Below are 27527 nucleotides of genomic sequence, written 5' to 3'. Positions count from 1 at the left end.
AATTTGTTTAGATTTACTTAATTATATGCTTGGCTCTATGACTGCAGTATATATATTCTGAGGTTGTGAATTGATACAGTACAGTGTGATGTACTAATTTCGTTGCTGTGACGCCTTGTCTGCTGTATTTCCTTTTCTTTGTCCTTTGGTGTTACACAAATCATGTACCCACCTGCGATGGTCTTGTAGTTCAAGACCGCAGTATTTATAAATAAAAATAAATAAAAATAAAAAAACTTCCCAAAGCAACTCAGGCTATGAGAGACGCCGTAGTGAAGGGCTCCGGAAATTTCGACCACCTGGGTTTTTTTAATGTGCACCGACATGGCACAGTACACGGGCCTCTAGAATTTCGTCTGCATCGAAATTCGACCGTCGTGGCCGGGATCGAACCCGCGTCCTTCGGGTCAGCAGCCGAGCGCCATAACCACTGAGTCACCGCGGCGGAGGAAATCAAGAAGGGGATAGGCGCTGGATCGGGACACTAAATACGGGAGATAACCGGCAGTCTTCTAGGGCAACGATTATGCTATACCCAGTGATGGAAGTGCTGCGCCAATTGCGCCAAACTGCGCCAAAAGAAAAATGCTGCTACATGTTGCGCCAAACAGGCATTTTTATTAGTAATTGCGCCGCATCTGCGCCGGAACGGCGCTGCGAAAACGAAGGCAAAAAAAACGTCAAGCGTCAAGCCACACAGAAACCGAAAACATGTCTAATATCATCATTATTGAAAATCCAGGGAAGCCTGTTGTAGCCTTGGCCGTAGCCGGGTCAAGCCGCGCCCGCCTCCATGTTGACACGGCGCACGTTGGCAAGCTGTTCGTCGTGTTTCCAGTGTTAGAACACTGTAGTCGTGTTCTTTGTGGGCTGCCTTCAGGTTCGCTACCGGGTACATGGCGCTTTCAACGATCAGAGGTAAGTTTCGAATATTTTTCAGGGTGATTTATGTACCCTTTTGTAAGATCGACACCGCGTTTAAACGTTCTTGAGTTCCTGGCGCAAGTCAGATGGCGATATGACTGAAATTGCGTCACCTTTTCCCGGGCGCGCGTCTCGCCAGTTCACTTTCAGTCACGGTAGCGGTGTTTATCGTTATGCGGCTGGAGTCGGCACTGTACACACGGAAACGTCCTCAGTCACGACGTTGTTCCGCGACGTCGAAGGTTCGGTACTTCGCTGTTGTTGTCCATCGCGTACTGTGGCAACGCGGTGTTGGCAGCATGGACAGCATAACGAGCACGCTTTGCACCCTGACTCTTTTTCCGTTTCTGACCGAAATAACGCAGAGACCTAGACTTTTTCGCACCAGTGGGCACGGAGAACTACTCGACGACATTAGGGTTAGCACGCTTCAGGTGGCAGGCGCGGGCCTTTATTTTAGCCGATCGAAAACAACCGCATTGGTCACTTGGTTTAAATCGCAATGGAATCACACGTTGCGTATAATTTTTGTACAATTTTTCATGTTGCGTGTTGCTCGCGGTTGCTCAAAAGAAAGTAAAAATAAAAGCGCGGGCTTTCAAACGAGGCCAAATAGGCGCTGACGGAGCGCGTAGTTCGCTAGTAGCAGGCGGCCGAAACAGTGTGACTTCAGATTCAGGCATCAGTTTAAAGGTCTTTGGCGCGTATTGGATTGACATGAAGTAAGCTTATATGTGTATATCTATTTGTATTTTACAATCCGAGCCAGCAGTTGTCAATTGTCAGTAGTCTGAAAATTTTTTTTTTTTTTGCATTATTTCAGGGCGGAAAAGCAAGTTTAAGGCCGAGGTGCTAAATGAAGAGGATGCCAATGGTGACTGTATTGCTGTGTGGTGCAGAGCAGGACCAAAAGAGGAGGAGGCCACTTGCATTATCTGCAACAAAGTTATAAACTGCTCACAACATGGCGTAAATGCTGTGAAACGGCATGCTTCTAATAAGCAACACGTTGAAGCTTGCAAGCAACGCAGGAATGAGCTGGGAGTTTTGAAGAAGCCTGCTGCTGCTCAAGCTCTGTTGACATCATGCCTTCTCGCAAGACCGGATGTATCTGAAGCAGATCGTGTCACATTGGCAGAGACTTACTTTGTTCTTGGTGTGGCTGTTTCTGGGATACCATATTCATGGGGGGACACCGCAACCTCGCTCTTCCCTCTGATGTTTCCAGATTCAAAGGTTGCAAAAGAATTTCAGTGTGGCAGAAAAAAAGTCTCGTATATAGTGTCAGATGGCCTTGGGCCATATTTTAAAAGAGCAGTTGTTGATGAACTTAACAAGGCGGGTGTGTACTACACCATCCAAATCGACGAAACTCCTCTTCCGGAACAACGGTGCCAACAGCTGGACATTGTAGTTAGGTACTTTTCTGAAGTTTGCAAGCAGGTTGTGGTGGAGCACTTGTGCTCATTTCACTTAGGGAGTGCAACCTCAGAAAAAAGATGCTTTGCAATGCAGAAGCATTGATTGCAAAAGGAATGAAGGCAAAAACTTTTGATGACATTGAAAGTGGCCAGGAACTACTTAAGAAAGGACAGGAAAATCTTGCGGGTGCTCTCTGCAAGCTTGAAGCTTCAAAAGAAAAAGTGCGGGCTCGCAGAGTGTAACGTGCAGACTATTGTGAAATGTGTTGAGGGACTGACTGATTAGTGACTGTGGTTTCTTCTAGTTCACATCATGTTGCTCCCCTTTTTTGGCTTTGATCTATTTCTGCCACAAGAACTGGTGCTTTAAATATTTAACTTGTTTTACCACACCATCTGTAACTATTCACATTCTTAATTGTTCATTTCTTGTCATTCGTGTTGACTGTTGTGTGAAATGTCCAGTGTGTTTCATAATAAATAGCTGTAATTGTCAGTCGCTTCAGTGATGCTTTCAACACGGGAGGTACACTGGCGTAATTTATTTGCCATCTGCTCCAAAAACAACAATGGTTGCTCCAAACTGGTATTTTTTTCTGCTCCGAAAACACCAATGGCTGCTCCAAACTGGTATTTTTTCTGCTCCGAAAACACCAATGGCTGCTCCAAACTGGCATTTTTACTGCTCCGAAATCTGCTCCAAAAAGTAAAATGCTGCTTCCATCACTGTACCTCATATATAGTCGGATACAACTAAAGTCTGCAGTGAAGCTCCACTCACATTCAAGACCGGCGCGCATGTTTATATTTAGTAAATATAGAAGACTAGACTCTCCTTCACTACTCACGCAAGACCATAACATTCCAACATTAGCAATACGCCGGAAAATAAATCGACTTCTGCTCCGTCATAAATTTTTGTCAAGTAAAGTCTCGTTTAAACTTCCAGACTGCATTCAGAAAGCTACCACCAGGCGAACAAGGCGCACTACACAATACACACTGGCTCCGATTTTTGCAAAAACAAATTCCTATCAGGACAGTTTTTTTCCCTAAAACAGTGAATGAATGGAACAAACTACCACCGACCATTCTTGAATCGAGTAACTTTCTATCAGAACTGGAATGTCTTTTTTTTTTTTCCCGAGTAAAGGCGCCCTGATTGCACTGTATTCTTGATTTTTTCTTTTCTTACCTGCCATGACTTTGTACCGTGTCATTTTTTCAGTCTTTCTATAGTAATGCCTCTTTACGTTGTACTTTTTGTATTTTGGACTGATGTCCTTTTTCTTGTATAGTTTTGTTCCCTTTTTTTTTGTGGACAAGTATTCATTTGTTGCCAGACTTACTAGTGTTGAATTTCTGGACTTTTTCTTTTGTTTGTGTAGCCTTTTTACTTTGCACTGTTTGTGAAATGCCCCTCCTGCTAGGGCCAAAGCATTGGCCTGCAGTATGGTTAAATAAATAAATAAAAATAAAGGCAGTCCGTTTCTAAAGCTTCTCTTGTCGCTTAAATAAATAAATAAAAAAATTATAAGATCTAGAATATTTATACCTGGATTGTTTAATGAAGTCAAACATTAAAAAAAAAAGCTGATTTCGCTTACTTTTGTGACTGGCTAGCGGAGTAATACGATACGCGGTGGATCGTGGCCCAGTGTTAATAGCTGTTTCTTTAGTTGTATTCTACTATAGTGATGGCTAGAGGGGACCGGCACGAAGTAGAAGTCATGAGAGCTGCCCATACACTGATCGAGTTTATTCCTCGTGTATTCTTCTGAGAACTCGCAACGTACCAATAGTACATATACAAGAACTCGTCATCATCATCAGCCTGACTACGCCCATTGCAGGGCAAAGGCCTCTCCCATGTACTCTCCAGTCAACCCGCCCTATCCCATCTGAGGCCACCTTATACCCTCAGACTTCTTAAAACTCATTCGTGAGCGCCTATAGTAGTAATTTCAGAGCGTAAGCTCTACTTCGCGACCAAAGCTGCAAAAGCCGATTCATCGCTGAAGCCTCGGACCTTTACCTTGAATAAATAAAACGAATACTTACCGCGACTGGGATTCGAACCCGCGGCGGCGCGAGCAGATCAGCTCCGCTGGCCACTGCACGGCAGCACTGTGCTTTCGCCGAAGCCGATCAAACGTCGTGTTACGCTGCAACACACTCTAGCGCTGTGCATTGCACGTCGTCGTCTTCGTCAACTTCCATCTGCGGAGCTAAGAGGTCACATTAGCTTAACCTCGATCAGGGCTTAACACGAGTCTAATATCGTCGGTATTCACCTATGGGGCAGAAACGTGGAGGCTAACAAAGAGGGTTCAGCTTAAGTTAAGGACAACGCAGCGAGCTATGCAAAGAAAAAAATGATAGGTGTAACGTTAAGAGATCGGAAGAGGGCGGAGTGGGTGAGGGAACAAACGCGGGTTAATGACATCCTAGTGGAAACCAAGAGGGAGAAGTGGGCTTGGGCAGGGCATGCAATGCGAAGGCAAGATAACCGCTGGTCTTTAAGGGTAACGGAGTGGATTCCAAGAGAAGGCAAGCGAAGCAGGGGACGGCAGAAAGTTAGGTGAGCGGATGAGATTGAGAAGTTCGCGGGGATAGGGAGGCCGCCACTGGCGAAGGACAGGGTTAACTGGGCAGACATGGGAGAGGCCTTTGCCCTGCAGTGGGCGTAGTCAGGCTGATGATGATGATCAATATCGTCGCCACACGTGCCGACGACCCAGCAGAGCAGAACCATAAGCCAAACAGACTAAACACATGCTTTCACACGTCTACTCGGTTTACCAACTACGTTAAAAATCTAACGTTTTTTTTTATTATTATTGAAAGCCGTTGAATTCTCCTACGCATGTTTTTGTTTCGGCTTCGTCCGTATAACGCGGAGCACTGTGTCGGCGACGCCCTCACTCCAGCAGCTATATCTTCCCGACGCGACTGGCGTAGCGGTAGAGCAGCGCGGGCGAGCGCAGTGCCAAGTGTGCATCAGGAGGGTGGGGCACCGTGCCAGCGGGCGCTAGCGTCGCGCGCGTTGGCGCGCGTCGCGTCGGCCCACAACGCGACAGCGCGGCGTCACCAGCGTCACCGACGACGACGTCGCCGACGTTGTTGCTTTCGCCTCTCTCCCTCTCCTCCTCCCTATGCGCCCTCGCCCTTTCAGCCTCCTCCTCCTCTTTTTCTACCATCCGAAAGGGTGAGAGGGGAACAAAGCCGGGCCCCTGTGTATCGGCCAGAGCAGCAGGCATCTCGCCTTGAGTAAGGATGCGCTGTCCCCTTCCAGCTGAGCGCTCGAGCGGCCACTCGTGACTCTGGCGACCGACCTGTCCTCGACACGGGTTGGAGGAAGGGGGGGGGGGGGGGGGGAGTGACACGGCGGGAGTTTCGTTTGTTTTTAAAATATTTCTTGCTTTGTTTGATCCTATCTCCCGCGCTCGTATAATGAACGCTATCTTGCCAATCAGCGCTATTCTGTCAGGCAAAGAGAGAACAAAACAAAGTTCGCCCTACGCAAAGTGTAATGAGGGAAACGGCAGGGTAAGGGGGGGGGGGGGGGGGGTGTTGTTTTTAATGACTCTCCTGCGTGGCTATGGGGCGTGTAACTCATCAAGTCATATTTCAGACTAGTCAGTTGGTCGGCCCGAAAGAGTTGGGATTGGGCCCCTCCGAAAACAGCGGGCAGGACTGTGGGAAGGGGTAGACGACGGCTTTTAGTGGAACTGGCGGATTAGCTTGAGACCTTGGCTGGGGTTCCAAAATCTAGCGCCGAGATCTCGGGCACGAGACTGCGCTTTCGTGTTGGCGGGAACATTTATTTCTGCGTTCCGCACTCGGGTAGAAGAACCTGCACCGCAGCGGTGGCCTAGTGGTTTGAGTATCCGCCTCGCACGCGGGAGGTTTGGGGTTCGATTCCCAGTGTCGCGTGGCACACATCACTGATACGACGGGTACAAGATTTCGCCTGGCTTGGTGCTCGGCTTATCTGCGATGGAATGCTTGCGAAATAAGTCATTGACCCCACCTTGAGAAGACGAAAACGCCTTGGGCCATGGCGCTTTTTGGCCCCAGATGGCCTTGCGCCATTAAAACCCATCGTCATCATCATCATCAGTCATAACCATCTACTGAAACTGTCTCACCAAGGAGGCAACTGAACTACGTAGCGTGGTCTGATCCCCGCTGTAGCAAACATGCAGCTGTAATGGGTGTTTGTTGCTAGGACAAATATGAAACAAAAAAAAGTTATGCGAGACGTTTTTCTGCAACCCTTTCTTGTTGTAGTAATGACCACTGTTGGCAAATCAGTAGTCGGCTACTGATGTCATCTTCATCTAAAATGGTGGCTTCTGGGATAACAGACTTGTGGAATAACATTCCCTGGTTCTTACCAATGGTAGCGCACAGTATACCGGCTGGTTTTCTAATACGCATTCTTCGGCCAAACACTCGGGTTTCCCAGGAGAGAAATGCTTGAAAAGTCTGTCAGCCGGGTCTTTGAGCAACCCATTTCATGATGTTTCTCGTGCTTCCCAGCTTGATAGCATTGTCTGCCAGAAAGCGCCTATATCCACTGTGCCCTCAGTGTACATTAGGCACCCCTCAGGCAAGTGCAAACCCGTTGGTAAAAATTACGTGAGATTCAGAGTCCCTTGTAGAACCATGGTCATGATGCGCCTTGCACAGCCATGGTGATGGCCTGGAGTCCGCGAATACAGTGATAGAGGACGGCTCCCTCATCCGAACGGCTGATACTCATTCTTTTCGAGCAGCAGGACGCCGCGGTAGCTTAGTGGTTATGACGCACGTCTGCTGACCCGAAAGACGCGGGTTCGATCCCGGTCGCGGCTGTCGAATTTCGATGGAGGCGAAATTCTAGAGGCCCGTGTGCTGTGCGATCTCAGTGCAAGATATGATTTATGGTTTATGGGGGTTTAACGTCCCAAAGCGACTCAGGCTATGGGGGACGCCGTAGTGGAGGGCTCCGGAAATTTCGACAACCTGGGGTTCTTTAACGTGCACTGACGTCGCACGGTACACGGGCCTCTAGAATTTTGCCTCCACTGAAATTCTACCACCGCGGCAGGAATCGAACCCGCGTCTTCCGGGTTAGTAGCTGAGTGGCGGCCCTGTCAGCGCACGTTAGAGAACCCCGGGTGCTCGAAGCTTCCGGAGCCCTTCACTACGGCATCCCCATAGCCTGAGTCCGTTTCGGACGTTAAACCTCCATAAACCTTAAACCAAATCTTCGCCAGCAGAGTCGACAGTAGGCGGGCGACTCCGACGAAGCCCGTTTCAACAGCCGTTACTAAAACGAACTTCACCAACGTGAGTCAACCCTAGCTTTGACAAACTGCATCCGTACGCTCGTGTCTCGGAAGAATGAGGTCATTTGTCCGCGCTTGACGTGATGAGCCAGATTTAAAAGAAAAAAGAACGTTTAGAACCATTCTTTTTTCTGCTCGTTTCCACTAACCAGCAAGAAAAAAAAAAGTAAGCTAATTTCCGTCACGAAAAAAAAAATGCTGGCATCGCTGTTCTCTTCGAGCGCTCTGTTTTCTCACTGCGAATGCCGCTCCTCCAAGTGGGTTACTGTATGGCGACAATCCTAAATATAAGTGGCGCACTGCGGCGAAGCTTTGCGCAATTATCTCGAGCCCCGAAAGAAGAAGCGTGTCCGGTTGGAAGCAGAGCAGCGGAGTTTTTGCCGCCGTCGAGTTCAGCGCTCGCGTCGGCACGTGCTTGAACCCGGTGACATTTTGTTCGGGGCTGCGGAGGAGGCAGCAGCGAGGGCTGCGTCTGACCGTCGCTCGAGGGCCTCTTCTTTTCAGGCTCAAATGCACAGGGCTGTTTTTTTTTTTTAATCCAAAACACTTTCTGGACCTATAGCCGACGGCTAGTTCGGCTCCATGTACACAAAATACGTAAAAGAAATTTCAAAAACGGCGGACTTATACAGGATATCGTAAGCGTACAACAAGGTAAAAAACCTGTAAACCTTTGTACCTTTGTAAATGAATTTTCGTTTGAAATAAAAAAGCACAGCGGTCTAAATAACACTAGTAGCTAACATTCGTCGCTACAAACAAAAAAAAAAGAAAGAAAATGGCTTTGAAAACGTGGCATGCAAAGAGAACTTTCGGACATCGAGTGTGGGTACATACTATCGTGTTACATACAAAGTACATAATAACAGAAAACTATGCGTGCCTCCAGGTCCCAAAATAATATATATGCACCAGTACGTATACAAGGTGCTTCATCTAAGGTTTTACACAGTTTTTAGAATTATACTCTTTGAGTTAGGAGAGGCCTTACAAATGTTTTTAGACAGTCTATAGACTGTCCATATACTTCTGTCTGTAAAGTCTGTAAACTCTCTGTCGACAAATCCCAGAGAACAGTCTATAGACAATAGAAACTCTATAGACAGTCTATAGACAATCTATAGATTGATGGCCATACACTTTTAATAGATTGCTGCCACGGTGTCTCAATGGTTATGGCGTTCGGCTGCCGACCCGAAAGACGCGGTTTCGATACATACGCGCCGCCGATACCACAATTTGCCTCTTTATTTTGGTACAAAACAAATAATAAACCTACCAACACGTTGCGTGTTACCAGCAAAAGAACCGTAAAGGTCGCCTTAATGTTTCCGACAACACAGATTGCAGGGAGGAAAACGGCAGTGGGTAGCACAAAATACCGACCACCTCCCCCCCCCTTCCCCACCTTCCCTTTTAGTCTCCATGCCGCGAACTTTCTGAAGTCAGTGTAACACCGCAACGCTGAGTCATCCCTTGGCGCCGGTGTCGAGGCGCGCGGCATCGGTGGTTCTTTCGCGAGGGAAACAAAAAGAAGCGAGAGAGAGAGAGAGAGCTGCCTTTTCCCCAGCGCCCGCGAAAATACGACGCTTTTCCGAAGTGAGAGGGGGAAAGCGAGCGTGAGAAGGAGGGAGAGAGGGAGGCGAGGCGAACGCATCGGTGCTCTCTGGCAGACAGGTGCTTCTAAATTCTGATCACCGCCTTCGCACTGGCGGATTCTATCTTTTGCTCCCCGATGCCCCGCCGGGCCCGCGCCGGTTGCGTGCGTTGCCTTTTTCTTCTGTTTTGTTTTGTTTGTTTGCGGGCCCCGGGGGTAGTGTGGCTGTTTTGCTCTGCTCCGGATACGTGCGCTGCGTTTCCTGGAGTTTTGGTGCCGGAACAGCCTGCAAACGTGGGGAAGGCAGGAGGGAAACGGAATTGCCAAGGGGTGTACGGAGAGAAAAAATTTCGGGGTGTCGGTTTTTTTTTTTCGCTTTGAAGGGAGGCCTACGGGCCACTATAGTCGTATACAACTCAAGAACGAAGCGGCAGACGTCTCTCTAAAGGCCGGAATACATGGAGCGTTTTTACCGCGGCGAGTCGTCGATTTTCGCCCGACGGCGCAGATTTGACGCCCGGCGTCGAGAAAAACGCCCGCCGCCGCCGATCAGGACCGGCTAGATTTTGACGCGCGGCGTCCGGTGAGACCGGAAGCGTCGACTGAAGCGAGCCAATAGCAGCGCAGTAGCCCGCTCTTCCGGTCCTCGGCCTGCCGCCGCCAACATGGCCGCTATGGCCGACGAGCTACGCCGTGTTTTCGGCACGGAAATGTTTTAGAGCGCAGCTCTTTGGCGTCCGTTCCTGGGTTTCGCGTCGTCGTCGGCGTCGGCCTCGTAACCAGCTCCGCCCCCCTTTCATCCCCCCAGCGCTATCGGCGTCAGCGGCATCAGTCAGTCGCTGCTATAACTCTTCGCTCCTCCCTTTATCGTGTTGTCCGCTTGCTGCGCGCGCTTCTGCCCCCATCGTTTGCCGCTGGGTGTACACGCCGCCCCCCTCCCCCCTCTTCCTGCGAGTCTCCGGTTGTCAAAGCGCCGGCTCGAACTTAATTCCTTTCTTCGCTCCTCCTCCAATGCAACCCCTGTGCGGTGGCAATCAGAGAGCCAGATCGGTGGCGGCGGATCTGTATATGTGCACCGCCCGAGCCGAAATTGCGAATACGTGTGAAAAATAAAAAAAAAATTCTGTGATAGCGCATACATGTGTTGCTCGATTTCTTTGCCTCAATCTATCGAAAAGGTGAAACAGCTTATTTGTTGCGCTCAAATTTCGCATTAGGAAGTAACGTAATCGTCGGTAATTTTTTATCGTGAAAATAAACGCTTCATCAGACTTCAAAATGTCGCTTTTTTTGGAGAGCACGGCCGAATCTTGGATCGGAATACCTGCGCTCCCTCCCTGAAGCGAATGTGTCGAAGACAACCGCAGCCGCTGGTGTCCGCGGCCGAGCGGGCGTCCAAAGGTACGCAAAGGCATGCATTCGAGCACGCAAATCTTTATAGATACTTCAGCGCGCGTGCTAAAATTTGTACTATGGTGTCGAAGTGAAACTTTCCTGATTTTAACAGAATGGCCAGCGTCACTGTTCTCACAGACCTCCTTGCATAGTGGTGTTTGCAACTTGTTGATCACATTTTCTTTCGCGTCGAGGGGTACGCGGCGGCGCGCCGCCGCTTCAACGCTCCATGTATCTCCAGCCGGGCGTCGCGCCGCCGCGACGTTTTCTGCCGCGCGAATGTCGTCGAAAAAAACGTCCCATGTATCCCGGCCTTAAGGGGGCAATCCAGCCGATGGTGTCAACAGATTCTCCCCTTGACCGCTTCTTCCTCTTGGCCGATCCCGTCGGAGCTGATAGCGGGAAATCGCAGGGGATATACCAGCTGAACGGGCAATAACTGCGGTTTAATCAGATTAAGAATTTTTTTTTTCCCATTGTCTTCAAGTTCGGACAGTCGAGACAACCACCCATTTGACCGCGACTTCACTCGGTTTGCGAAGGAAAGCTAATCGTTCTTTTCTAAAATTCCTCCGTTTGCATTCCTTCCTCTAATTTGATTTCGTTTAGTTCATGGGGGTTTAACGTCCCAAACCAACTCAGGCTATGAGAGACGCCGTAGTGGAGGGCTCCGGAAATTTCGACCACCTGGGGTTCTTTAACGTGCACTGACATCGCACAGTACACGGGCCTCTAGAATTTCGCCTCTCGAAATTCGACCGCCGCGGCCGGGATTGCTTTATGCCTCAGGTTGTCAGTCGTTTCAAAAACTGAGAGATTAACTCGAGCTATAAGGATTTAAACAGTATCGTAAACTGAAGTGTTCTAGAGTAATCGTTAATTTAGGATTTTTCGGATTGGTCACTTGGCTATACGTTTACTGTTAGGGTATTTCTTTCGTTGTCTAGCTATCTATCCTTCTATTTATAAATTTTCATTCAGTTAATTTGGCCATAGTTAATTTTCTGCAACCGTTTTTAGATGTAACACGCACTCGTTATTTGTTTTCACTCTAATTTGCGATTGCTAACAACCGCAATGCTTGTGCGGTACAGCGTGCTGAAGCATTTTTACTCAACCCTCAATTCTTTCCTCCCCTCAGCCCTTCCCTCCTTTTCACTCAAAAAACACCTCACTCAGGCGGTCTCACATGCTAGCTCGTTGAGTCACCTTATTACTCCCCAACGCACTCTTTCTGACCGCATCCATCTAGAGCATCCTTTCTCTCTCTCTCTCTCGCTATTCTGTGGCCCACATTTTTCTCTCAGTGGCCAACTCTCTCCCCCTTCAACTCTTTTCTACGCTGACAGCCTTCAGTCCTGTTTTCCCGGCTCGCAAGGGCGAGTTGTTTGTCTCACGCCCCCCCCCCCCCCCCTCCCTTCCTTACTCATTCAGTTACCTTGGCATATACAAGTTCAACAACAAACCCCACGCACCCGCATCCAGATTCCAACCTCTTCCCTCAGACCGTCCGAAGTTCCTCATACGGAGTCGGGCGCAGGTTTACGCTCTCAGAAAGAAAAAAAAAACACAAAATAAACTGTCACACACGTGTCGCAGTCCTCGTCCGACCTTGCGTGCCCCGGTAGAGTGTCACTCCCGGACAACACTACAGAACCGGCAGCGGGCTCCGAGCACCGTTTAACCTTAAGCTTCCTCTTCGCGTAGGCGGAGCCGCGGGGCGAAAAACACTGCGAGCGGGGAACGATCGCGCAGCGACAAATCTCTCACGCCACCGGAGAGAGAGAGAGAGAAACGGCATAGTCGTTCCGGAGGCCTGACTGCGAAAGCAACAGCGAGTCCCGGTAGCGGATTGAAAACAGGGCAGCAATAAAACACGCACGAAACGGGGAGTGCGTATAGCAGCAGCGGCAACGAAACGACAGGGGATAAAAAGAAAGACGCGCAAGCCCGGAGTGCGAGCACTGGGCCCTGAACGCGCGTGTGTGGGCGGGAAGCGGCGGGGCACCGACGACGATACAGGCGCGCGGCGCATACACGCACGGAGACACAGGGACAGACAGACGCGAGCGGAGACCAAGTTTAAACCCATGATTCATCGGCCGGGACTGTGTGTGTCTCACCTCGCTGCTGCTGCTGCTTTTATTTTTGCTTCGCGCAGCTGTCGCTCGAGCGCGCGTGCGACCGAGAAACTGGGATAGGTGGAGGCGGCCGCAGTGGAAGGTGTTTTGTCGCCTCTTTGAGAGGCCTCGACCATTGCGCTCTCTGGAGAGGAACGCACGAATGCAAGGAAAACAGTGAGATAACATATGCAAAACGAGAAGGAAAACGCGCGCGCACACGCACGATCCGCCGCACGAACAAGACGCACACAAACCTCCAGAACCACAGCCGAGTGGAACGCATGCCTTCTGTTGAATCTTTTGTAATGGCCGTGTCACCTTATCTTTGATGCAGCGAGTATTTCTTTGCAACGCTTTTTGCTTTGCCTCCGGCATTTCTAAGTGTTATATTCTTTTTCTCTTTGTGGTTTGTGTGCATTCTCCACTGCTGATTGTCAGTCGCATGTTTTGTGTTTCCTTGCCGTTGTTAAATGCAATTCGGCAATGCTTCAAGAACACTGCTTTGACTGCCAAGAGGCGGTTGGCAGTATTCAATAAATAAATAAATTAATAAACAGACCTGTCCAGACATGCACGACACCACAAACATCGGCGAACATGCACAACGCCGAAGTTCACGCACATACAGAAGGGAGTAATCATTCCGGCTGCGCTCTCCCTTTTATAGAAAAGAGAATGCCCTAGAGGACAGCTTAATCCCTTTTTACTGCTATACTGGCGTATTCGTGTTCAGAGACTACACGCACTGAGGAGATGCACACAGCCCCTTGCTAACTTTTTACTCATATATAGGCGTATTTGCGTTTAGAATCTAAACGCTCAGAGGAAAAACACAACCCCTTACTCCCTTTACACTCCCGTATGAGTGTATTCGTGTTTAGACTCTACACGCACTGAGAAGACACACATAAGCACTCAAGCTCAAACACACATTAGCATATCCAACTCGCGCGCGCACACACGGATGGTCCACACGAACACACAGACACACACACGCAACACATGCACGCACCGTGCCACTATGCTAGCCACCATAGTGCCACCCTCTCTCGCACAAACTCGCCAACACACAGAGACACAAATAGACGCACGGTTTCACAAGCAGCTGTATATATGCATGCACACTCAACCCCACACACAAGCACGGCACAAACACCCGGTCCACGCAAGCGGGACAGAGACACGTTGACGAGCTCGCCGACTGAAACGGTCAAAGGGCGCTGTCTCAATCCAAAGAGGAAACGGCTACAGCAACGGCGAGGGACCCGTGAGAAGGACACACGCACACGCGACCGGTCTTCAGCGAGGCGCTGGAGCGTAGCGAGCCTTTGCTCGTCATTTGGCACCGGTCTCCAAAAAAAAAAAAAAAAATACACGGCAGAAAGTGCTGCACGCGCCATCGAAAAGGTCGTGGTGATGGCGTTTGGGTGTGCATGCTTGCGTACGAGCGTGCTGCAATTGCGTGGGAGGGTAAGAGCTGCCTGCTTTTTTTCCTGCTCTGAAACGTGCGGTATGCGCTCTGAGGCTCGCTCTGAAAGGGACGGTATGGCATGCAGGAACGAGCGAGTCGAGCTCACCTTGTCGAAAGGCTCGAAATGCTTCTTCTATTTATTTATTTTATTTTTTATTTATTTAGTACATACTGCTAGCCTCATGCTGAGGCTGTTGCAGGATTGGGGCATATGATACAAAGGGAGAAAACAACAGTAAGAAAAGTACACTTAAATTATTGTTATACAGTTCTAGTTGGCACAGTGGAACAAAGAAAAAAAAAACTACAGTCAGAGATCATAAGTCACAAAAAAAAATTGCAGGAGGGCAAAAGTAACGAATCGACAACATTCTGCAGTCAGGGCACAGTTGACAGCTTTGAAATAAAACTTTCCAGCGACGGGCACTTCACCACGTCATCAGGTAAGGCATTCCATTCACGGACAGCTTGGGGGAAAAATGAGTACTTAAAAGTGTTGCTGTGTGCCCGGAATTCGATTAAATGCTTGGAGTGTTGTGTTCTAGTGCTGCGGTGAGCTGAGCGGGAGATGTAACTCTCACTGTTGATCTTAAAGGCTCCAGACAAGAGAAGATACATATATTTGATGCGTGTATGCTTGGCGCGACTACTAATAGTGCTGAGACCAGCCTGGGTGAGAAGTTCGGATGGTGACTCGGATGGTGGCTCAATCGACTGCTTCTTCTCGACACTTGGGAGCGGAGTCGGGAGGTGTGCGTGGGAAGGGGTGTGACGGCGGTCTTTGCGTCCCGCCGTGCCGGAAGTGAGGTTTTGAAATGGTGGGGGGGGTAAAAATTTTATGGGATGCATTGGGGTGGGTTTTAGGGGAGAGTGGAGGGTTTCACCGCTCACTTGCGTGGCTGGGTAGTCCTTACTCCGGGACACTGAAGTATATATGAAAAAAGAGAGGCTGGTTAAGACAGAAAGACGAAAGTGAAAAGGGTCGGCGACCCCCTTTTCATTCCCTTTGTTGACGGCGCTTGTATTTTATCCGTCTTATTTCTTTATTTACACTACCGCTAGCCCCAACATGGCCGCAGCAGGGAAGTATTGACATCATTGATTATGATATAAGTGAAAAACAGTTAATGGAAGACAACATTCAATTGCATACGAATATGTGATGATGAATTTTTATGGAGCATCGGCATCTGCGAATAGGTTTTTTTGTCTACTAAGGGTGGGGATTATAGACCCATTTTGCTAGCATTTCACCCTAAATAAGCCGAGCTCCAGGTCAGGGAAAAGCTTGTACTCATTGCATCACCGGCGGGTATACATGGTGGTGGTGGTGGTGGAAAACATTTATGTACAGGTATAATACAGGAGGTTATGCATGAGCTGACCCAGAGGGGGCCAGCCCTTACAAGTACTAGGTGGAGGTCCCTAGTTCGGGACCCCAGTGGCATCGGCCGCCGCCCAGGCTCGCGCGACCAAGGCCCGTTGGGCCTGCAGGTCAGAGCAGCCGAGCAGGGTCGCCTCCCAGTCCTCCCGGGTTGGGTTGGGGATGGGGGGAATAGCGGGGTTGGAGGGGCAGGCCCACACCATGTGGCAGATGTCCGAAGACTTCTCCGCACAGTGCGGACAGCTGCCCGAGAAAGAAGGGTCGAAGTGTTTGAGAGCTGCCGGGCACAGCAAAGTATTAGAAGCCGCTCCTCCGCCTTTGACAGACCTTTACACGGGCGGGGCGGCACTGGGGATCGAACCCCGAACCTCCCGCATATGAGGCGGATGCTCAAACTGCTAGGCCACAGCTGCGGTAAGTATACGGATATAAATGCCAGTTAGCGAATAAAAGGCAACACTGAAAAATATACTATATATAAAATAATGAACACAGAGGTAAAGGTGCCATTCATTCAGAAAAACCCTGACTTATGCTCCGGTCATTTATGTTCACAACCTATTGGCGGGCTCACTTAGCTGCGTATTTATTTATTGATTAGTTTATTTACAAAAACTACCGATTCCACACTGGTTTATCAGAGCGTATGAAGAAGAGGCTGATGTACTTACGCGATTGCGTTAAATGTGCCAAAGTTAGCTTAATTTTGTGTATTAGCAAACTGCATCGGATACGGTCAGTGAGCAAAAAGAAAAGCGCAAAAACAAAGACCGTTGCGTTCGCAGCAGTGCACACATACCCAGCAATTGTAGACAAAAGCATTTTTCAGCGGGAAAGAGTTTATGAGTGCATTTCTTTTTGTCATATTTTGTAAGATTTCACTATAACGATAACTATATGTGCAGACCACCCGTCGACAGGCTTGCATTTTATTTTTGCTGCTAACGTTCTTGCTTTCGTCAAAAAGCGTTTCTGTTGGTTTCATGTGGCAGTCTTCACTGCTCGATGCGAGAGGTGGAAAAACTTTAAAAGAAGAATTTTGCTGCACATCCGGAATAATGAAGCATGACCTTCAATATCACCATAACGCTAGCCTACAATACTTCAATATTAAAAATTTTTCTCCGAAAAAGCTAGACTTGTCTATCAGGTTCTAATAGAGCGTGGTCGCATAGGTGGACAATAAGGCGCTTTCAATAGCTTTTGCGTCTGCACTTGGTTTCGACCAGAAATAACCTATAGGCAGATACAACTCTTACTCGACTTACTCTTTCATCTTCATACACTGCGTGTAGGATGGTGGTGAGCTTTGAAATTTTGCGGAATTCTTTTTTATTTGCTGCACAAGCGAAAATATGCTTTCTAGTGCCGCAGTGTGCGCACCGACCGCAGGGTGAGACAGGAAGTGCAGTTGCGACATCGACGTGTGCGCCTGACTCAGCCCCGGTTGTCTCCGCTTCTTGCTGGCCCGGGCAGTTTCCAAAAGGAGAACCGACCACGCACAGTGCGTACGTCGCCCCATTTGGAAACACCGTTGCCTGCGGTAGTTCTTCGCTAAGCAATAAAGCGAACGACTCGGTCGCGTCCTTAGAGGAACACTAATCACAAATTCAATTTGGCCTGTATCAATATAGGCTACCGCACTGTAACGACAACTAGGCCACTTTCACTGAAAGCGGGGCCTTTTAACCTGTAGCCGGATACAACTCAGGACAAAATCGGCTTCTCCCCGCTCAAAGGACCCCACTTCCAGCCAATGGCGTCGTCCTGTTTTCATGAACCTGCTATAGCGACAATGCAGGGAGTGGGACACGAAAGGGGATGGTCCCTGCATTGTCGGGGATAGCCGCCTCCCTGCTTCTCACGCCACTGCCTGCATTGTCACGCTTAGGTTCATGAGAACCAGCCGTCGCCATTGGCTGGAATGAGGTCGTGTGACGGGAAAAAGCCACTTTTCTCTTGAATTGTATCCGACTGAAGACAAGCCCATAAAATGTGTACAAACGTTTCTAGTTCAGTGAGTAAAATACGTTGCGGGGCTAGTTGGTGATGCATTTTCTTTTCTTCAAATTTAAACAGCGCTGACTTTTCAGACAAATACACAGACAGACATGACAGGATGGGCGCTGACTACAACTATGATTATTGACATTTATTTTCGTTGAACATACAAGAAAGACCACAGTGAGTACACGCGCATCTACGACTGACCACAGAAGGAAAGGAAAGGAAAGAAGGGAGGAAAGTTTTTTTTTTCCATGATGACAGCAAAAGTAGGTCAGGACGAGCAGACTGCCTTTCGCCCCCTATTTGTAAGCAAAGTGAATTCGCTGGTATGCAGGAAGACAGAGGTGGTGCTGACACACATGTCGCCCCTCGCCTTGATAAAAAAGTCCTCGGATATTCCCCGAGCTAATCTATGTTTGCTCCTGGACAGAATTTTGGTCTTGCCAAGCCGTGGCTCACAGTTCTGATCGTTTAGATCCTTGCAAGAACGGCAATGGGCGGGTAGATTCATGCGTGAGTCTGATGTGTTTCCCAAGGTTCGCTCATGGTACGCTTCTAGTTCTCACGGCTGCCACCACATACTGCCTGGCGCTGAACGCTCAAAATCTCCGCGGGAATTTCGAATGTTCGGTACATCCAATTGATTTTCTGTGGGCGCTGGAAATAGTTGATGTGAGGACAGGAAGTATTTTATAGGACATGTCTGGCAGCGTGGAGAAAAAGTAGTCCATGATAAGCACCTTGTACGCACAGAATCTCTCAGGACTGTCTAGTTATCTCGAAATTAGAAGATCAAGATGTCCCCATTGAGTTAAGCTATATTCGCCACTGGCGGCCAATAGATGGCGCTAGTTGCTAGAAGGCCGAAAAATAAAATGCAAACATCGTCGCCTACGGCCGTTTTCACAATAAAGAGAAGGTGAAGTCGAAGTAAGTATATTGTTATATCATGGGTCTCTGAGGGTCGCCTTCACCGCTATTGATTTCCAAATGGGAATCACGGTGTCTATTTCAGTTTTGACGTCACATGTTTGAATACAGCGGCTGCAAAAAAAAAAAAAAGCTTTCAGGTTTCTAAATTTTAATTGCCATTTTATCATGAACAAATCCAGAGTTCTCCTCGTGTCCCCTCAAAGTATGTGCATGTAGTGTGGATATTTATTGAGGCAGATATTATTGCTGTATTAATAGAAATAAAAATTAGGCTAACTTCTCAACGTTTGCAAACGATAAAACTGCGTGCACATACACTGAATTTGTAGCACACTTCTAAATTACGCCATCACCTGCTGACGTAGTTATACGGCAGTTGTAGTATGCGGAGGGTTACTTTTCCAGTCGCCGCCGCGGTGGCTCAGTGGCTATGGTGCTCGGCTGCTGACCCAAAAGACGCGGGTTCGATCCCGGCCGCGGCGGCTGGAATTTCTTTGGAGGAGAAATTCTAGAGGCCCGTGTACTGTGCGATGTCAGTGCACGTTAAAGAACCCCAGGTGGTCGAAATTTCCGGAGCCCTCCACTACGGCGTCTCTCATAGCCTTAGTCGCTTTGGGACGTTAAACCCCATAAACCATAAACCATAAACTTTTCCAGTCATTGATCTTGCAGTGGGCTCTCCTTATCTTAATCAGCTGCCATTATTAATGCTTTCAGAAATATGCTGGGAAACGCGGCTTTAGTTAAGCTGTTGACACTTGTTGAGTCTTTTGTATAACACGCGGATCAGTACAAGGTTAAAAGTTCATTTAGCTTCTACATCGACTATAGTCACAGCCGCCATGGCATGACTAGCAGCGGTGCTAAAAAAATATCCAAGTCGCTGACTTCATGTCAGTTACTCCGATTGTTTCCTCGGACCACTTTTCGGAAGCCAGCTGACGTGTGCGAACCACCTTCGAACACTTGCGCCACCCGTCAACAACACAGCCTCAATTTACATCCGATCGCACTCTTTCTCTGCTGCGGAACCTGTGACGTCACGGAACGCGACAGCCGCTGACGTCACCATCCCTCCGAGCACAAACAGCTCGTGAGTTCCACACGCAGCACCGCTTACTTCAACTGGTGACGACGCCAGCTGACGTGTGTGAACCACCTTCGAACATTTGCGCCACCCATCAACAACACACCCTCAATTTACATCCCATCGCACTCTTTCTCACGTCCCGTGCTGCGGAACCTGTGACGTCACGGACCGCGACAACCGCTGACGTCACCATCCCTCCGAGCACAAACAGCTCGCGAGGTCCACACGCAGCACCGCTTACTTCAACCGGTGACGCCAGCTGACGTGTGTGAACCACCTTCGAACATTTGCGCCACCCATCAACAACACACCCTCAGTTTACATCCCATCGCACTCTTTCTCACGTCCCGTGCTGCGGAACCTGTGACGTCACGGACCGCGACAACCGCTGACGTCACCATACCTCCGAGCACAAACAGCTCGCGAGGTCCACACGCAGCACCGCTTACTTCAACCGGTGACGACGCCGGCGTGGTTTCGGCGCCGGGGGGAAATCGCTCGCGACACAGGCACTGCGCGCTTTGTATAGAAACCGCGCCTTGCGACACGCGCCGGACCGAAATGGCTCGTCGCTCTCCTCTTCCCATCCTCCTCTTCTGCCGTGTCCCGGCGGGCGCTAATGAGAGGTGCGATTCGCGTGATACAATGTGTGTTTCTGAGGGCAGACAGATGGGGGGGGGGGTATGGCTTCCCTACACGCACGGTGGACGTTTTAAGCGTGACACAAGGTACGCGGGGATGGATAAAAAGAGAACAAAACGCTGAGGCAGCGTATGAGCATCAAGGGTTAGCAATATCGAACGAATACTGCGTCATTCGCCATCTTCGCCATATCCAGTACAAATTTGTCCTTTTTTCCGGATACCTACTTTTTTGATGTCAACGTATACAGCGCAAGAAGACAAATCTTTTAACACCACTTCCAACGTTCTACGTCAATTAGTTTGGCCGTAATGGAAGTTGGAAGTTACAAAAAGTCGCGGTTTGGGGAGACGAAAGTCGTGGGCGCGAATCCCTATAGGATAGGCTACGTTTTGATTCGAGTAGTAATCTTATGCTCCGCAACGTGCTGAATCCTTTGATGCCACTCCGAACATTCTACGCCAGTTAGGTGGTACACAATCTGTGTACCAATGGTACCACCCACTGGTCCCACTTGAATGGCCTTGTCTTTCATACTGCCGCGACCTTGAGTAATGCGAGTATTAAAGCTCACGCTCGGAGACTATGCAGAGATTCTTTGTTCATACTTTTAAGGCGGAAGCCTTTAATGCCTCATCGTTGTAAGCAGGAGCTGTCGACAGAAATGTCACGCTTTTCAATTGGTCGAAACGGTCGTGACGTCACAGTGCGCGAATTTCAAACGGGGCCAATGTACTTAGGCTACTAACCATGCAACCAATTAAAGGGATCGTACAGTGATGCTCCAAGTAAGTTTGACTGAGCTTAGTTAATTGGTTACTTAACCAATTAGTCTAATTAACCTTTCTAGTCAGACCAGATAAATAAATAAAACCGAGTAAGAAATTGGCCGAGCTTGGGAATCGAACCCGGTCGACTGAGTGCGAGCACGCTACCACTCCGCCATGCCAGCTCAATGGTTTGGAATGAACAAAGGTGCGTCTAGTGAATACGGTGTCTTCGTGCACTCCCATCTTCCTCCCTTCCCGTTGCGGCGAGGTTTAGGTGTCCACCGAGATATGAGAGACAGACACATTTCCTTTCCTCAAAAACCAATTTACCAACGAGCAAGGCCTATTTGTCCGCCTTTCAGATTGGTCCAAATTGTCGTGGCGTCACCGCGCGCAAATTTTGACAGGTGTCCACCGAGTGAGTGAGTGAGTGAAAAACATTTATAGCTCCAAAAATCAGATTTTAGCGGTGGGCCGATGTCGTCATGTCTTCGGCCTCTTCACAAGGTCGGCGCCCCTATTCCAGGGCACCGCTGAGTCTTGCTGCTTCGCAGGCGTGCTGCACCAGTGCCCTTTGGGCCGTGAGCTCGCTGCTGGTCAGCAGGCCCTCCCATTGTTCCGCATTCGGGTCATTTAGCTTGTGAAATGCTCTGTTCCGTTCGCGTTCCCATGTGATGTGATATAGCGTGGGGGTTGCTCCGCACCACGGACATGTGTCCCTGTATTGTGTAGGGAACATCTTATGTAGTATGTATAAATTTTGGAAAGTCCCTGCTTGCAGTCTCCGCCAGCAGACCGCCTCGTGCTGTGTTAATGATGTGTGGGGTGGTGGGTATTTGAATCTCCGCCCTCTGCGGTAGTTCAATATTTCTGCATACGTTGGTTCCACCGTCATGGGGTCCTCCAGGGTTTCTGACTGCCCTGCTCGGCTCGTGATCTCGCGAACTAGGCTGTCTACCCTCGAGTTACCCTCTATCCCGGTGTGTGCCGGTATCCAGAAAATCCTGTGTCTTAAGGTCTTATTTGGAAGCTTTGCTTCGAGGAGGATCGAAATATGTGAGACAATTACTGCGCAACTTCCTTTCCTCAAATACAATTTTCGACTAGTGTCTACTGAGATATGTGAGACAGTTAATGCGTAATTTCCTTTCCTCAAATGCAATTTTCATTTTCTTCATTACGGCCCCTCTTTCTTCTTTCACTCACACTTCCTACCTTCCTGTACGGTGCGGCTCAGGTGTCCACCGAGATGACTGAGAATTACAGCCCCATTTCCTTTCCTCAAAAAGCGTTGCGTTCAAAGGGCAACGCATCGCGCCGAATGGGTGGTGGCATTCCTTGGACTCCGTGGCAGCGCTACAACACGCTGTCGCGTTCCACTCCTAAAGGCGAAGCTTAAGCGTCATTAATTGGCAGTTAATTAATGCACCAACAGAATGTGCAGTGAACAATCGCGTAGCAGAATGCAGCACTCAGGCTTTCGCCTTTCACCACTTTAGCCGCTAAAGTTCCTCGTAATTTTTCGACAACCGAACGCAAGCTCCAACTGCTCACTTCATTTGTGTATGCGTGTACCCCAACTCAGTGTCGTCATGAGCCGTTACAAGCGACTACCATAGCGGACCTCTTACTTATCTCACATCCTAATCCCCTGTCGCAGACTTCAGGGTTTCCCTTTAAATGCGTTACCATTACTATCTTCACTTGCTCAAAATCTGTCAATCTGGCGTTTTGTGGAGACGCCATCCTCCAAAAAAATCTCTCAGCATTGCCCTCCACCCATATCCACCCTCCAGCATTCTCCACCCACCATCAAACAACCCATCCTCGCCCGTCAGAAGACCTCCGTCCAGTACCCACCGTTGCCCTCACCATCCTGAAGCCGGCTGCCATCGCCAACTGACCTACCTCCATCCTACCGAAACTCACCCACCACTAAACACCCGTATCTACCCTCCAGGAGTCTCTACCCACCACCCAGCCACTTACTTCCGTCCTCCAGACGTCTCCATGCACGAAAAGCTCACACAGTACTTGAACTTAAAAGCGACGACGAAATACAATTTAAAACCGCAACATGCAGGGGATCATTGCAGCAAAAAATGTAGCCAATACTGCTAGCGCAGATATCTCCTATCCCCTCGTACGATCGCCTGTGCATCTTTTTTTTTTTCAATAAGTTTTCTGGTTCATTCATTCGCTCTTTCTGCAACCCGCTGGGCGGAAAAGGCTTATGGCTGTAGCTGTGTCTTATTCCCTTCCCTCGGAAGACTGCCGAGTTCGAGGCTGATTGACCACGTAACCTTAAAAAGCGCAATTCCAGAGCTCCCCTCACTCTGTGGTCGTCATGGACGTCCCGTAGGGCCCACTTCAAGGCACTCAAGGAAAGTGATCTGCCTGGAAGAAATGAACGCACACACGGCACATGTAGAGTGATCACCGCCGAGTGCTGTATATTTCATCTTCATATAGTTTCCGGAAAGAAAGTTTCCGGTTATCGTCCACGAAGACGACAGCGATCCTCATGCGGTCGCACTGACGTCTCAGAGCCTGTCATTACCCAACGCGACTTGCTAATCTTGAAAAGCACGCAGTGGTTAAGCGATGCTCCGCTGCCCTGCGATGGAAGGTGCTCCCAGCTGTGGGCCTTGTGCCGCCCAGGTCGATCTTGCAGAGCGACCAGTCATTAACTGCCACCTGCCATGGTGGAGAGTTTGCTCACTATCCGTGGGCAGGTGGCGATGACGTTGCAAGATCACGTGATCTAGGTGTTCCACCTGCCTCCTATACGTCGCTCTCTTGGCACCACCTGCCAGAGTCATACTTGTGATTTTCTCGCTCATCACACCGACAACGCCGGCATCGGATTTTCTGAGGAACGGAGCCTATAACGCTACCTCGTCAAAAGCTGAGATGGAGGATGCCTATATTTTATTTCCTCTGCAGCGGCTTTCGCCCTCAGCAGACTAGCCGTAACTCTGCCGGCGGAGCAGTAGAGTCAGGCCTGAGGGAAGGGGCTGGAAGGCGATTTTTTATGAACCCTTCCGCCTGTTAAACAAGTTGAAAAGTTGGCACTGCTCACCGCTTCTTACGCGCATTATTTCTCAACTCCGCTGTGTCGTGTGCCACCTTTAGACCTCAAGTTTGGCAGCGCGTGGGATTTTGGGGGCACTAAAAGCGGTGACGTCAGGTGCGCCGCGCACGCACGAAGTGCCGACGTTGCCAGAATTTTCGCCAAACGGGAGACGTTTTCAAAATGTGCGGTGCTGCTCCGCGGCACACACACGCGCGACACATAGCCGTTTGCAAACGTTCGCCGCGACGCTATACGTGCACAACATGTGGAGGATGAGTCAACGGCGCAAAAATTGGCAGCGAGTGGGAACGGGGCGAGGAGGATTTCGTCGTCGACGTGGTTTCGGAATGGCGGGGAGGGCGACGAGAAGAAGGGGTGGGAAAAAGGGTTAAGTCCGCCGCAGAGCTGTCGATAATAGACGACTCCGGATATTGCTTCAACACCGCGACGACTGCACTCTAAACACAAACACTCCTATATGGGAGTGAAAAGGAACTTACTTCCTTTTCACTGCCTTTTATTGCGAAAGCAATACTACTTGCACTTTCACGCCTTTGCCGTGCCGCGGCGGTGACCACCATTGACCTTCATTTAACCTTGATTGCATTAGATTGGATTGGACTGGATTAGATTAGATTGGATTGGATTGGAGTGGATTGAATTGGTTTGGAATTGATTGGTTTGAATTGGATTGTATAACCGATGCATCACCACAAGTCTAACCGCAAGCACCACCACCAGCTACACTACCAGCTGAACCATGGCGTAGGTACGGATATTGCTTTCGCAATTACCGGGCTTAACCAAGCTAAGCCACAGCGAATTTTTTTTAAGGATGTGCGCTGGAGAACAACTTTACTCCATTTTTTACTTCTTTCTTTATTTAAAGAGAGCCACATTTGATGCACCGCTGTCCATAGTTGTTTTTTGTCACCTGAAGGTTAGAAGCTAGCTTGCTCCCTTCGGCTTCACTGGCACCCTAATTTATCCGGACCTGCTTGCGTAGTTGTCAAGGCGAAAGCCTTTAATGGCTCATACTGTCGTCCGTTAACAAAGCGTGTCATACGTGTTTAACTCGGGAACTGAAAAGGATAGAAGAAAACTAATGGTTGCATCAGATAGGGGAGGAAAAAATGAACCTAGAAGGCAAGTTTTATTACTGTAGATTAATTAGTTCATTAATTATAGGCAAAAATGTAGAAATAGCGTGGACGTCGAAATAGCCACGGGAACAGGGAACATTGTGACGTCACATCCACCGGAAGTCGTCACGGCATAGTGAAAATTGTCACAGAATGGTCGGAAAAACGTCGGATTTGTGTCAAATTTGATGGAAATATGTGTAATTAAGCGTAATTAACACTTAACATTCTCTAAAGATGTATAATTTGGTTATCGATATAGCCACGGGAACGGTGTGACGTCAGATCCACCGGAAGTCGTCACGGCATAGTGTCCTCGGCTTTCACCTCTCAGCACTTTAGTTGCCAAAGTGTCCTGTCAATTTTTTCGCTCCGTCTGAGATCCGATCGGTCCCGCAACCATCGTGAGGGACCGCTTCAATTTTGGAATTTTTCATTTTTGTGAGCCGGAAGAGAAGAAAGAAGGTTCGGATCTATGACGTCACTTCCGCCAGGCTCCGTAAAACGGCTGATCTCTGTCCCACCATCGTTTGCTTCTCGGCTGTTTGTTTGGCCTCGCGCGAGTGGAGGAGGGAGGATGAAGGCGTTGGGATGGGAGGTGGCTGGAGAGGGGGAGGGAGGGGGGAGAGGGTAAGGTTTCGTAAATACGAAGGGCCTTAAGGAAGGCAGGGCTCGGGCGACTTTGAAGCGTCGTCGACAGCTGCCGCGCGTCCGGGGGCCCCAGCGCGTTTGTTTTTGGAAGAAGGGTGCGCTTCCGGAATCTCGGCCGACCGACGTGGATGAATCAGTGGCGGTGGTTCGCGAGATGCGTAGATACTTCTCTCCTTCGAGGCCGTGAAAATTTGCGGAGGCGGTCAGGGTATAAATAGCACACTGAGGAAATACGGAAGGGTTCTACGGGTAGCCGTTATCAGTTGGCATGCGCAGGTCTGCGGAGCGCGTGATGATTGCCTGTATCTTATGAATCTGTTTATTAATGCGAAAGCATTAAATCGCTATGCTGACGCCGAAAGTGTCTTCGAATGTGTCGCCGGAAGTTGGTCCCCTGTGACGTCACTGGGGTCCAAGCTCACCAATTCTGATAGCGGTAGTGATAGCCGGTGATGGCGATGATTATAGTGATGGTGATAGCGGTGATTATGATGATGATGATGATAGTGATCATGACAGCAATATTGATAGTCGGTGATAGCGACATGATGGATGACAGTGGTGATGTTAATGGTGATGATAGTAATAATAATGATATCGATAGCAAAGAAGGTCGTGCATTCGAGCCGCCTGAAGTTCGTGGGTTCAAGTCTTTCCAGAGGTCATGGGTCCGAATACCGCGAAAAGGCGTGGGTTTGAGTCCCGCAGAGGTCGTGGGTTCGAGTCCCGCAAAAGTCATGGGTTCGAGTCCCGTGAAGGTCGTGGAGAATGAAAAAGGGAGGGATAAAGAGAGGAAAGGGAAAGGCTTTCGCGTCACCACTCTTAAGCAGACTACGTGTAATCCTGTCAATTTTTTTTCTCATGAATTCTTTCGATCATATTGTAGTTGCTTTGATTGAATGTTCGGTTGACAGAATGCTTGTTCTTCCTTTCTAAATACTGCTGGTAAAATCAGATACAATGAAAGTTCATTTGCCACCTAAAAAATTGAGATGGAGAGATGTTCCAAGGAACTGCCCGTGGCGAACTTGAATGGCCCGAGGCACCCTCTCTGGTGCAGTGTCCGCATGATTCACATCGGGAGTCAGCTGCTGTTCGCGCTGCTGTTTTGCAGAAGTTTTCTTTCACATGCGGGAAGGCGCTGAATTTGAGTCTCGCGGTTACTCTGTGAACTCGTCAGTTTTCTAAGGGGCACGAGGGGTTCCCGGTCATGGTACTCCAAATTCCCGGGCATGAATCCACTATAGGACCATGAGTTCTTAGCGTCGAAGCGAGTACCTATACAGTAAAAAGCGGATGCCCGCGTAATACCTCCAATATGAAACTTTCGCTTGATTTACTAGCAATGTTCTATAAAAATAAGTGGCTGTGCCTGAACGTACCGTTGGTCCTCTGTCGGCATAATGCTGCTCTGCTAATGTCGCTTTTCTGCCTTACCGCAAAGTACTGCGGAAAAGAAGCACTTCCTAATCTTGGAAATTAATCATTCCTTTGCACAGATATCTAGGTATACCTTGCGGTGGTTTGAAAAATCTCAGAGGCTCATGATGCAGACAAGCTTGCTT

At 49.1% G+C, this 27527-nt stretch overlaps 1 protein-coding gene and 1 long non-coding RNA gene across 2 annotated transcripts in view; both read left to right on the top strand.

Annotated features, from left to right (window-relative positions):
* Positions 1–27527, top strand: part of Mrtf (Myocardin-related transcription factor) — a 285116-nt gene that overhangs the window by 123942 nt on the left and 133647 nt on the right. The window lies entirely within an intron of this gene.
* Positions 545–2841, top strand: LOC149348869 (uncharacterized). The gene is made up of 2 exons (XR_016282526.1): positions 545–918; positions 1748–2841. It is a non-coding gene; the product is annotated as an uncharacterized LOC149348869 (long non-coding RNA).

Source organism: Amblyomma mixtum, chromosome 4 (genome assembly GCF_055824585.1).
Source record: "Amblyomma mixtum isolate Tamu chromosome 4, ASM5582458v1, whole genome shotgun sequence".
Taxonomy (NCBI): domain Eukaryota; kingdom Metazoa; phylum Arthropoda; class Arachnida; order Ixodida; family Ixodidae; genus Amblyomma; species Amblyomma mixtum.
Note: the sequence above shows the minus strand (reverse complement) of the source record. Positions and strands in the feature narration are given on the sequence as shown.